Source organism: Tenebrio molitor, chromosome 4 (genome assembly GCF_963966145.1).
Source record: "Tenebrio molitor chromosome 4, icTenMoli1.1, whole genome shotgun sequence".
Taxonomy (NCBI): Eukaryota; Metazoa; Arthropoda; class Insecta; order Coleoptera; family Tenebrionidae; genus Tenebrio; species Tenebrio molitor.
The window spans coordinates 19,996,567-20,010,509 of record NC_091049.1 but is presented as its reverse complement, the minus strand read 5'-3'; the positions used below and the strand labels follow the sequence as shown (position 1 = coordinate 20,010,509).

General features: G+C 34.4%; 1 long non-coding RNA gene across 1 annotated transcript in view; it reads right to left on the bottom strand.

Moving 5' to 3' along the window:
* Window positions 1–13,239, bottom strand: part of LOC138127986 (uncharacterized) — a 44,314-nt gene extending 31,075 nt beyond the window's left edge. The window contains exons 1-2 of the long non-coding RNA XR_011158483.1: window positions 13,163–13,239; window positions 12,821–12,953 (exon numbers count right to left, since the gene is read on the bottom strand). This is a non-coding gene — a long non-coding RNA (uncharacterized lncRNA). The remainder of the gene's footprint in view (window positions 1–12,820; window positions 12,954–13,162) is intronic.
* Between the last annotated feature and the right edge of the window lie 704 nt (window positions 13,240–13,943).

Sequence of the window (13,943 nt, the reverse complement as noted above, 5' to 3'; positions counted from 1 at the left end):
TCATCTGGTGATTTTGTTGGCAGTACATCGGTGATAACTAAATTCCCTAAAGGAAATTGACACTTTTTGTGTTAGGTTAGGTTGCTTTCAGTTTAGGGTTATATTTTCTGAACAGGTACATTGTTGCCGGATCTCTTAAATCTGGTCTGTCCTTTTTGAATTAAATTAAATCGTTTAATAGAAATTGTTTATCGTAATGAAATTATTTTGGCAATTTTGACTGTTCCTTTGACGGAGATTTAAATTATTTTTACACACTTAATACCTAAATCATTTAGTTTCTTACGAATATTAAAATAATAAATCTGGCAATGCGGTGGCAAGAAAATGTCGAACAGACACTGACAGAAAAAAAAATTCCATCCATTGCATCACTGAGTCAGTTAGTCCAACATGAAAAGAAAAAATCATAGCCAACTCAGTCCCAAAAAGATCGTGAATGCGTAATACAGCACATACATCGGTGTCGCGACACTGCTCTCGCAATGTAATAGACCATGGTGTGAACAGTGTTCTTTCAACGTGTCGAGACACGATCTAGCTGTACCAGCAAGCTGGAAATTTATTCCTACACACACTACGTATATAATTACTAAAGCGGAATGGCTCAGTCCGTTGTTTGGACCAAAGAAAAAACAAAATCATTAATTGAAATGTTGGAAGGAAGTCCTTAATTATGGGATACCTCAAGTCCACTCTACCGGGATCGAACAAAGAAAAATGCTGCGGTTGGAAAATTTGCAGAACATTTCCAAGTACCCCACGTTGAAATTACTAGAAAGTTGCATAACCTGCGCACGCAAATGAATAATGAAGTGCGAAAAATTAAAAAAAAAAAAAATCTGGAGAGGGAGCCGATGATGTGGTGTTCACTTCAAATTGGGATTTTTTCAATTCCTTATTATTTATGATGGGAGGAATGACATGCGACAACACTCAATCAGACATTCTCAAAAAGTTCCGGTAATATTCTGCATCCTGCATTCTCAGTTCTGATAGCAAACGATTATATGCGCCTAACTCCCTTCTTTTCATGATCATTACGTAGGTAATTCAACTTGATGGTGTATTTTTCCACTGAATAAGTTGTGGATTATTATCTTCGACCACTTCTAATGAATGCAAGTTTTCACTGCATTTGTAACAAAGGATTAGGTTGTTGTTTAGTTTACTATGTTTGTATTCCACAAGAAAATTTAAGAGTCCTTTTTTATGTTCTTGTTTTATTTTCAAGTAAACGTAAGATTCATCGAATGTTGTTCTTGTTCTTAATTGAATTTGTAGACAATAATTTATAATAAAATGCCGAAAAACAAATAACATTGAAATTTTCTTCGTTTTTAAAATTACCCCTCTACTATAGGCAACCAATTTTACACAATTCTAAGAATTGTATTGTGTAAATGGGGCGGTCGATGGTGCTGCCAACTACTTCGTTCTTAAAAAAAACACACTATAAGTAGTGTGAACACATCGTAGACTAAATCTAGACACGAGCGTCGACATTTGAGTGTCTGGTGTATACGTAGCTTTAGTAATTATAGATTTTATATCAGGTTAAATTTCATGTTTATTTCTCTTAAAATAAAAGCATATTTGAAACAATAGTTATTTGTATCACAAGGCCAGAAACTGCATGTTTGCGAGCATGAGTACGGTTTGCAATACGAGTCTATAGACGAGTATTGTAAGTACGAATTCTCGCAAAACAGTTTCTGGACGTGTGATACAGAAAATTTTTCGTGCCGACTTCTGCGGATTTTTGTTAAATGGAAGTTAAAGCACTTGTTTTACTAATTGGTATTAGGGACTTTTTTTTGTGTTGGCAACACTTACATTTAAACATTTAAATTTTAAAATCAACATCGCTCTTGTTTCCTGACATTTATTAAATTTAATTAATTTGTTTTGTTTTTGTCATTTTCCTGAAACATTTATTGTAATAAATACACCAGTCCATATTCAAGAAGTGGCTCGAAACGTAATTTTAATTAATTAATTTTAGTTAAATATTGCTTCTTTGTAGTTTGTACGTTGTTATAAATAGAAAAACATTTTTTTCATGGTCGTCCTTAAATCACTTAAATCACGTTTCAACACTATCCATAGTTTTACAACCATGTCTGAAGAAGTTAAAATGGCAAAACAATTTAAATCCTCATTCAAATAATATTAATGATGAATCTTTACTACAATGTGTGGCTAATTGTAAACCCTTATATAATAAAACACAAATCACTATTCCAGAAGGAGAACAGTTAGCAAAATGCTTTGAGTTGATGTATGACACGAAAGTTTGCAGCTTCCAAGTGTGTCATGGCACATGTCACTCTCATGCCATGCATAGAGTTGTCAGAAAAGGTTGTTATACAGTATGTCCCCGGATTGAGTTTACAAGAGGGAAAAAATGTTTATTTTTGATTTTACGCAAAAACTTCAGAGGAATAACATTTTTTACTTCATCTGAAACCCCCATTTCTGTTATTAAAAAGTCTCTTTCAACACAGAGGAAGACTTAACATTAAAATCAAAGAAAATGCAGAAAAAATATTTTCCTTTTTTTTTAAATCAATTAATACCTAATTGAATGTAAAACTATTCTATTAACTATGCGCCGTTTTCTGTACATAATTCAACCCTTTATCGAAGTTTAAGCTTCTGAACACCCATGCCTGATACATAACTGTTGGGAAATTTTTCATTAAATTTTGTAATTATGTGACAAAAACCGGTCCAACATTGGATTAAATAAATTCTTTGTTCTAAAGACAACATTTTGAAACAGTAATAAGTTGTTTGTCAAAAAACCAGGCAAATTGTAATAAAATTTATAAAATAAAAAAGTATGCCATGCCTATGTCAACATCATCTAATATTTCTCTTGACGAAAATGATAGTTTTTTTGAATTTAAATATCCTCAAGACTCAAGATTTCGTTTACGAACTACTCACTGGAAAATTAGTGATAAGGATTTAACCGACGCAGGTCCTTCAAACGTTAATATAAATCTTGACGAAAAATTCGGAAATGTCAAGAAATGTCACAATACAATTTATGAAGATAAATTAGTTTTTCAATGTGAAGAGTGCAACAGGAACTTTAAAAATGAAAAGGGTCTTAAAATTCATAAAACAAGAATCCATGGACCAATGGGACAATCTTTTTTGTGTGAATCACCTACTTCCATGGATTTTGAGAAACAATCCGGATTAGAAGATAGTCAACCTGATGGATCTCAACGATTATGTTGTACTCTGTGTCCTGGAAAATCATTTAAGGATAACAACAGATTGAAAATTCACGTAGATAAGTATCATGTCGATAATAATCTATCAACTTCTTCTACTTATTCTTCAACCGATTCAATAACAAAATTGCTAATTAATTTGAAACTTCAGTTACCAACTATTAGACGAATTCCAAAAGCTTGTAGACATTTAGCTGCAGATAAATTAAGTTCCATTATTAATAACTGTGTTTCGACCAAATCATTATCATCCTTTGAGAATCTTTTGCTTTTTTCGTATAGAGCTTTCAATGTAGCAGAGAAATCTGATAAGTCGTTGAATAAGCATATAAAAGAAAATCTTTCTAATTTTGAAGAACCTCAAATACGAACTGGTTCTAAGAAACGTACAAATTTATCATTAGCTAAGAAAGTAGAAGCAAAAGTAGCCGATTTTGATATAAGAGGAGCTGTTAAATTATTGTCCTCGGATGACTCATTAGCTTCATTCAACGAAGATGTTGCTGAAGAACTTAAAAAAAAACATCCTTGACCATCTCGCGAACTTTTTTTCCCAGACCCTTTCAAACCAGGAGACATTAGTTTAATAGTCAATGAGCAAAACGTTCGAGAAGCTATAAATTCATTTCCTGCCGGTTCTTCACCAGGTTTAGATGGCATGAGACCACAATACTTGAAAGATATCATATCTTTGTCAGCGGGTGAAGCAGGTCAGAAGGCACTAAGAGCGTTAACCAAACTGTGCAATTTTTTATTATCTGGGCAACTTCCTTCAGAAATCTGCCATTTATTGTATGGTGCGTCTTTATGTGCCCTTAACAAGAAAGATGGAGGACTTAGACCGATCGCTATCGGAAACTGTTTGCGAAGATTGACCTCAAAGCTAGCCTGTTTTCAAAGTCGAAATATTGTAAATTCGTATTTATCTCCACACCAACTTGGAGTTGCAACTAAACTAGGATGCGAAGCAGCAATTCATACCACACGAACCTTTGTTAATAACGATCAAAACCGTGGCAAAGTTCTTCTTAAATTAGATTTCAAAAATGCCTTTAACTCAGTCGAACGGGATTGTATTCTGAAAGAAGTGCAATGTCATACCCCACTTCTGTACCCTTATCTTTATAAATGCTATCGAAATCCTTCAACTTTATTTTTCGGTAATCATTTAATTTCTTCTTCTGTTGGAGCCCAGCAAGGAGATCCCTGCGGTCCCATGATTTTTAGTCTTGCGATTCAACCAATTATTTTATCTTTGGATTCTCAAATGAATATATGGTATTTAGATGATGGAACCTTAGCTGATTACCCAGAAGTAGTTTTATCCGACTTTAAAAAAGTTATAAATTTATCTCAGGAAATTGGCCTTGAATTAAACTTTAACAAATGCGAGATCTTTTGCTGTTCTGGAGACACAGATTTAAAAGTCATAAAGGAATTTCAAAATTTAGCACCAGGCATTAAAATCTGTGACCGAGACAGTTTATCTCTTTTAGGCTCTCCAATCTTTGACCAAGGTTTCAAAAACACCGTCGAAAAAACTATAATTACAGTTGAAAATCTTTTAAACAAAGCTGAACTTCTTAACAGACACGTGGCTTATACTTTAATCAAAAACTGTCTTTTCATACCAAAATTTAATTTTTTATTAAGAACAACTCCATTTTGGAAATTTTCTAATTATGTTAATTCAATTGATTCTTCTTTAAAGTCTTGTTTAGAGAGAATACTTAATTTACGTTTAACTGATTTACAATGGCGTCAGTCCACTTTACCGATTAGATTTGGTGGTCTGGGAATTAGTCGCATTTCCGATATTTGCCTCCCTGCTTTCCTATCTTCAATTAATGGGGTTAAAAAGCTTGTTTCTTTATTACTAAACTCAAAGGATAATGAGCTTAATTTTCACCATTATGATGAAGCTTTAGCAGTCTGGGGTGTAGCAAATGAGAACGAAATACCAACAATTCCACAATTTCAGAAGAATTGGGATAATATTAATATCAAAGGAATAATTGCCAATGACTTAATCTTTAATTCACTTAGGCCCGTATTTATAGTCGAAGCTTAAGTTAGACTCAATCTTGAGACAGACTTGAGTTCCGATTTGTGTCTTATAAACAATACTTGAGCATTGATGAGCACTCAAGTTTGACTCAAGCCCAAGTTAGGGGTTAGGCAGACTCAAGTCTTGCTTACATGAGTTTAGAGGTTCAAAATTGTCTCTGTACTGTCTGACAGTTGCTGTTTTCCTGTTTTTCGTTTCGTTTCACTTATATGGGTAGGCACTAATGTTCAGATTTGAATTTTAGATGTAAGCATTAAATACTTACCTATTTATCGCAGGATGGAAGATTATTATGACTTTATTTACGAAGAAGAAGTTCCAAATACATATACGTCAACAACGTATTTTGTATACAGGCTATTATTTCACGAGTGATAATGAGCCTAACGGAATAAAAAATGCACCTCATAATATATTTTCAAAAAAAGCTGGACATTTTAATTTCAGTAGCCAACTTTTTTCGAAAATGTAGTGTGGGTCTCATTTTTAATCCGTTAGGCTCATTATCACTCGTGAAATACCCTGTATTGTATATTGGTTCACAGTTTTTTCAATTGCTGGGCCGTGCGTACTGTAGTACTCTCTGGTTAGCTATTGTACTGGGTGTTAATCCTTTCCTAAACACTATTTTTTTGTTCTACCGAAACTGTATCTGTTTTTTTATTTTCTATTGCCTCTTCCATATCGTGTATGAGAGAAGCCAACAGAATTTTCTCCTTAAAACTGTACGAGATTTTCATTTTGCAAAAGAATTCAAAACAAGCTGTCACAAGGTGTATGGTATAACCATGGCAACTCGACTCAAACGAAACTGGAGTAAGACTCAAGTCTCACTTTTACGAGTTTAGCCGAAATAATGACTATAATACGGATCTAGACTTGAGCAAAACTCAGGACTTGAGTACAACTTACCCAAGTTGGACTTGAGTTGCCGACTATAAATACCGGCCCTAGAGACTTGGCTCGTTTTAAAGCTTTGCAATGCAGAGAATCAGGATCTTGGTTACATGCAATACCTTCTCCTAATATTGGTACTCTTTTAGATAACACTTCCTTCCAAGTTTGTATTGGTTTAAGATTGGGTTGTAATCTTTGTACACCTCATATTTGCAAATGCAATGCGAAAGTTGACGAAATTGGCACCCACGGTCTAAGCTGTTTCAAAAGCAGTGGTAGATTTTCAAGACACACTGAAATTAATTCCATTATCAACCGGTCTTTAACTTCTATTCATGTGAATTCAACTTTAGAACCAAACGGACTGTCTCGGGATGACGGAAAACGCCCAGATGGGATGACTTTAGTACCGTAGATTAAAGGTCAACCTTTGGTTTGGGACGTCACTGTTGTAGATACACTTGCAGACAGTTACGTATTGAAATCATCTGAAGTCTCAGGTTCTGCCGCTGAAATGGCTTGCAAACGCAAACATAGCAAATATAGTTCAATCATTTCGTCAAACTACGTGTTTAAAGGTTTAGCATTTGAAACCTTAGGCCCTTGGTGCAAAGAAGCCATCGATTTCATTAATGTCATCGGAAACCGACTTATCGCGGAATCAGGCGATTCAAAATCAAAGAAATTCCTTTTCGAGAGGATTTCCCTTGCCATTCAACGTGGAAACGCTGCAAGCATTCGGGGCACTTTTCCAGATTCCGCAATATTATCGGAAATTTTTGTATTATAAAACAAAAATGTTTATGTAATTATGTTAAATAAAAATTAATTCTAAGTCCAAATTTTAACAAAAAATGTTAATTTAAGAATACACTGTATCAATACTGAGATTTTAATAACGGAAATGGGGGTTTCAGATGAAGCAAAAAATGTTATTCCTCTGAAGTTTTTACGTAAAATCAAAAATAATTTTTTTTTTCCTCTTGTAAACTCAATCCGGGGACATACTGTATATTGCGTTCGTCAAGCACGCGTGCTGCGTTTGCACCTTCCATGAAAAGTAATTAGAATTAGATTTAATTAACATTGCTTCTGATCATATTTAAAACTTATACCTGCCTTTCGTTGGGCAAATATTTTAGATTCTTTAAAATGAAACTTGAGGTATCTTACACTATACAAATGCAGAGTAGGTGGTTTCTTAAAATTACCTATGTAATTGCAACTGACATGTCAAGTAATTCACTTAGGCCGGTATTTATAGTCGGCAACTCAAGTCCAACTTGGGTAAGTTGTACTCAAGTCCTGAGTTTTGCTCAAGTCTAGATGCATATTATAGTCATTATTTCGGCTAAACTCGTAAAAGTTAGACTTGAGTCTTACTCCAGTTTCGTTTGAGTCAAGTTGCCATGGTTATACCATACACCTTGTGACAGCTTGTTTTGAATTCTTTTGAAAAATGAAAATCCCGTACAGTTTAAAGGAGAAAATTCTGTTGGCTTCTCTCATACACGATATGGAAGAGGCAATAAAAAATAAAAAAACAGTTTCGGTAGAACGAAAAAATAGTATTTAGGAAAGGATTAACACCCAGTACAATAGCTAACCAGAGAGTACTACAGTACGCACGGCCCATACAGGGTATTTCACGCGTGATAATGAGCCTAACGGAATAAAAATGAGACCCACACTACATTTCCGAAAAAAGCTGGCTACTGAAATTAAAATGTCCGGCTTTCTTTGAAAATATATTGTGGGGTGCATTTTTTATTCCGTTAGGTTCATTATCACTCATGAAATACCCTGTATACAAAATACGTTGTATTTGGAACTTCTTCTTTAAAGTCATAACTCATAACAATCTTCCATCCTGCGATAAATAAGTATTTAATGCTTACATCTGAAATTCAAATCGGAACATTAGTGCCTACCCATATACTCGTAATTGAAACGAAACGAAAAACAGGAAAACAGCAACTGTCAGACAATACAAAGACAATTTTGGACCTCTAAACTCATGTAAGCAAGACTTGAGTCTGCCTAACCCCTAACTTGGGCTTGAGTCAAACTTGAGTGCTCATCAATGCTCAAGTATTATTTATAAAACACAAATCGGCACTCAAGTCTGTCTCAAGATTGAGTCTAACTTAAGTTTGGACTTTGATTTTATATTACTAGATTGGCCACCAATGGAACCAGTTTTCTGCAAACTTTTGGATGCGGATACCAGAGGGAGCGCCTATTGCCGCTGTGTGAATTCGGTTAGACATACGTTACGTTTCTGTCGCCAGAGTAAGCTTGTCGTAACTTAAATAAAGCGCGGAGTTCGGAGTATCGCACTATCGAACCGAAATTCGAAATGTTTCCAGAACGCGACGGGAACAGACGAGACGACGAGTTACTGTTTAAAATATTACTGGACATATAACGCAATGCGTTTTATTTCATACTGTAATCACTAAATCATTGTTTTAGTTTAAAAAATTATTATAAAATTAATTCCCGAGTATCAATGGTAACTGTTTGTTTGTTGACTTTTCACGTTATGTATCTCAGGAAACTAACACGAAATATGTAGTTCTTTGTGTATTAAGAACGCAAAGTGATACATTGTTGATGTTGATTGAGAGATTGACAATGTACTATTGGGAGCATGGAATTTCGGGCAGTTATTTATGTCATTTAAAAAAACCCAATGTAGTCTAAGCTTTATTGTCATAAATGTCATAACAATTAATTTTGACGAAATAAACAGTTATGCACAATTATTTTACATTTTAGTTATTACAGTCACGGACAGAAAAAGTGGGACAAGTCTTATTACGAAATTTAACTAAAATTGAGTTAAGTAAACCTGGCTTATAAATAAATAAATATTTTAATAGTAACCATAGAAATAGTATAGAGCCTTACATTAGCGAAAAAATATTGTCCTATTTTTTTGTCCGCGACTGTAATTTCCAAAGTTTAATAATAAAAGACTGTTTAGTTTCCAGAAAATCACATCTAAGCACTTGCAACTTTTCAGGATTGATGAATGCAATTTATCAAAATGACATGCAACAATAGTAGATATTAAAATGAGGTTTATTAAGTAGTCTAGCATCTAAAGCCTATTTCACATCTTATATCGTCAAATTTCAAGTCTGCCCGAATTTCCGTGGTCCCAATAGTACACTTGCGCTCGCAACACACAACATTTTTTCTACAAACGCAACTATGACTACTATGTATTATCCGTTCACTTGACATCCGCACTGTCAGGTTGACAAGCTGTTGGTAATATTTAAAATCCCTATTATACTAACTTGGTAATTTACGTAAAACCTATCCTCATAAATTATATCAAAATAAAGCTAACTTTTTTCTCTACACGATGGAATACCGTTGCTTATGGAAAAGTGGCCGCAAATAGAGGCAACTGTTAAAAATAGATAAAAGCGAAATGAAGGAAGGTTTTTATTCTGAGGGTAGGTGATACCGAGGTATAACTAAATGAGATCTATATATTGTATAATATAGAGGATATTTTGGGGCATAAGGAATGGTCATCTGCAACTTTTTTTAATAGGACCGAACTTTGAAAACTTTGACTTTATACGTAGTTGATGTGTACTAAAAACTACGTTTCTCGTAACATTTAACGCTGTGTTAATTCAACTATTGAAGCTATAATTATGATTTTCTGCATATTTGTAGTAAAAAGTACAGCGCTTCCAATAGTGAATCGGAAATTTCGCAAATATCGATAGTTTTGAAAAAAATCATTAATAAATTTAGATTAATCAAAAATGCGCATCGTAAACTTCACTCTGCTGGGACCAATGTGAAATGTTGAAAATTTCGATACACATGCAGCGAGTCAAATGTAACTGAGATATTGGAAAAGTTTTTAAAAAAAGAATTAAGTCAGTAGCCCGTATACTTTTTGAGAAAATAATGTTTTTATTCGACGAGCAAATGCGCGGCGGCTCCTGGAAGGCAAAAATAACCCGGCACGCGTATTTAGTCGTCTATATCGATGTAGATAGAGTGTAGCCGTCTAAAAACAATAATTGTAAAATTTTGAGTAGGTAATTTTTTTGTATTTTTGCTAAAATGTACCTATTTTAAATACTTTCTTCGTCATCCTCATTCTCATACATACCTAAACAAGAAACATTGTTGTGACATTTTTTGCAAGAACAATCACTGCAGCATTTTAAGCCTTCCTTCATGCACATACATTTATTATTTTGGCATAATTGGTCCGTGCAAAAAATGTTTATCAGTTTTCTAATGTCATTAGGTTGAACTGAATTTAATTTGACTTTTACTATTTGACAATTAAAATTGTGCCTCATTTAGCGGTTGCTACGCGATGCGCGACTTATTGTTCAGAAACGCATCTGATTGGCGATCTGCGGGTGAGGGAATGTAAATACGAGGGATGCAGGAATGGATTGGTCGACAGCCGTGGGTTTTAGCATTTTCTCTCACTGGATATGGAATTGATATCATTCTTTCGTTGAATATTCAACAAGAATGCATTCATTCTTTAATAGTCGTGGAGAAATAATTTTTTGCTTTGCTTGTGACGCTAAATATCACAGCATGAAACTCTTATACTAAGTGACCTCAGTAAACTATATTGACGAAAAAAATACCACCCACCGCTTTGGTCTTTGTTCAAGAAAAATGTGATAGTTTAACACCAAATAATGAAATCCCTAAAGTAATTGAATATTCCTTTTAAAGGCTGATACATTGGAGTATCATTTCACAATATTGAAAAATACGACAAACCTAATAAAAGACCGGAACCGAAAAAAAGCAGCACCTTATATACAGGATCATTATATGATATGATTATCCCATCGCAGTTGGCGTTGAAAACCCACACAAATTTGGGATGTGCCTCTAGCTTCGCAACGTTAGACAATAGTGTACTAGTACTAGTACTAGTGTAGACAAATTTACACTACCGCCAGCAGCACTACCTATCGGGGATGCTAGTCTCACTCATGTTATAAAGCTTACCGCACATTCAACTACGTCACCAACGCCAACTGCGATGGGACAATCATTTATAATGACCCCGTACTTTGTTCTTCTGAAGATTATGATTAATTATTTCCTAAGGTGGAACAAATACCACAACCTTTTGTGGTAATGGTGTGAAAGTATCTACCATAGCTTATCTATGCTTCTTAAAAAAAAAACAATAATTGTACACATGTGCATGAAGGAAGGCTTAAAATGCTGCAGTGATTGTTCTTGCAAAAAATGTCAGAACAATGTTTCTTGTTTATATGAGGATGAGGGTAACGAAGAAGAAAGCATTTAAAGTAGGTAAATTTTAGCAAAAATACAAAAATATTACCTACTCAAAACTTTACAATTATTGTTTTGACACGGCTACACTCTCTATCTATATTGATATAGACGACTAAATACGCGTGCCGTGTTATTTCTGCATGCCAGAAGCTGCCGCGCGTTCACTCGTCGAATAAAAAATAATTATTTTCTCAGAAAGTATACAGGCCACCGAATTAATTCTTTTTTTAAAAACGTTTCCGATATCTTAGTTACATTTGGCTCGCTGCATGTGTATCGAAATTTTCAACATTTCACATAGGTCCCAGCAGAGTGATTCATCTAAATGTATTTTTTTTTTCAAAACTCTCAATATTTGCGAAATTTCCAATTCACTATTGGAAGCGCTGTACTTTTTAGTATAAATATACAAAAAATCAAAATTATAGCTTCAATAGTTGAATTAACACAGCGTTAAATGTTACGAGAAACGTAGTGTTTCGGATTACATCTCAACTACGTATAAAAGCCGTTTTCAAAGTTCGGTCTTATTAAAAAAAGTTGTAGATGACCATTCCTTATGTCCCAAAATGTCCTCTACAAGATAGTATCGGTCTCATTTAGTTAAACCTTGGAATCACTAGAAGTCATAATTTCAGTCCGATTTTGCTCCACTACTTGGCTTGACTCGGCCGTTGATAGCGTACGCTGTGTCTGTGATTCTGTGAAAAGTTGCAAAGAAAGAACCGCTCGCCTGAATATTCATCAACTCTAATTAGTGCTCACAAATTCATTCGGTCGACTGTAAAAATTTGTTTCGTTGATTGCTACGCTCTCTATCAGTGGCATCCAAAAGTAAAATTTCTTGCATACGGTTTTCCATTTAGGTGGCCAATCTAGTTATATAAAATCAAAGGTTTGGACTATAAATACGGGCCTTAGTGTCAATGTGCTCCAATACAGCGTGATCAACAATGACTGAGTCTGTTGGCAATGAAACAATTGAAAATACTGGTGATTTTTGTCTAGTAATTGGCACTGACCACGCACTGACCGGATTTTTTAACTTGAGATGACATTAAACACATTCTTGGTTATGCAGGTTATGTTTATACTATTACAAAAATGAACCTTCGTTGGTAAATTTTAAATTTGCCAAATTTCATTGTTACCAACAGACTCAGTCATTCTTGATCACCCCGTATTTACTGCAACAATGACCTGCGATAATTAGATATGTGTCTACTTCCTGAACATTTTTATCACATTCTGAGAACGCCACAATTTAATAAATACATACTTAGAAACTTACCATTCAGTGGTGAGTTGCTAATTGTTTCAGGTGTTCTTTAGTGATTTCCGAAGCTGATGTCTCATTTTGTTGATATCAAAATTGCAAATCCTGAATGTCTCAAAAACCACACACAACATCGGCACAGTTCATTCTGTAATACAACAAAATGAATAATGAAGACGTTCAGCAGACGGAAAATGTTAATATAACCTAAAAATGGTGCTCACGCTTTACATTCACAATCAGTAAATTTTAACCGTAAGCCAACAAACTAGTACATCCAAGCGACTATGGCTGATATAATGAAAAATATAGTCAATAATGAACAGAATAAACAATACATGCAAAAGAAAAACTTACAAGTTCATTTGTCCCACAACACAAGTAATAATTAATGAACGAACACCAAACCAAAACAAAAAGCACATGGACTCATGCAATTGCCATGCGCGACCACCAATCCAGAGATAAAACTATATAGAACGCAAACTCCCTTTTATATTTTTGGTTCTTGAAAAAATGCGCCATCTGTTGGCTTGTGGACGGTGCTTCCTTAACCGGCTAGATTTTAGAATGTATTATGATTTATCACGACCTGCTGTATAATAACCGGCCTGTTCATTTCATTAAAAAAGCATTGCGAAAATGTTTCCGAGAGAGAACCAATTTTCGCCGATGAGGGCGTCACAGTAGTCACAGTACGGGCGCTTCTAAAGAATAAAAATGCGGAAAAATATGTTTAGTAATGATTTTATAGAGTTAAGATTGAGTGCAGTAAGTTCATATTTTCTTTCTAAAACAATACTGAATACAATTGTATTTTTGATTTTAAATGTCATTTAAAAAAAAAGTTCTCGGTGACAAAAACTTAAGATGAATAATATCCCCAAAAAGCGCCCGTACACTAGCGCCACAGAATAGAGAACATTGTTCTTTATTCTGTGCTAGCGCTCTGCGGGGATCACTCAAATTACACTTTTGAACAGGCAGGTTATAATCTTCGATCATATATACTACGTGGATGCGTAATGCAACGAGTCGGTGAGACACATTTGATGTTCCAAAAAATTGAAAATAGATAAATAGACACAAACCCATAAGTCTAAGAGAAATAGCTACACAACTTGCACAAGTTCGCTCT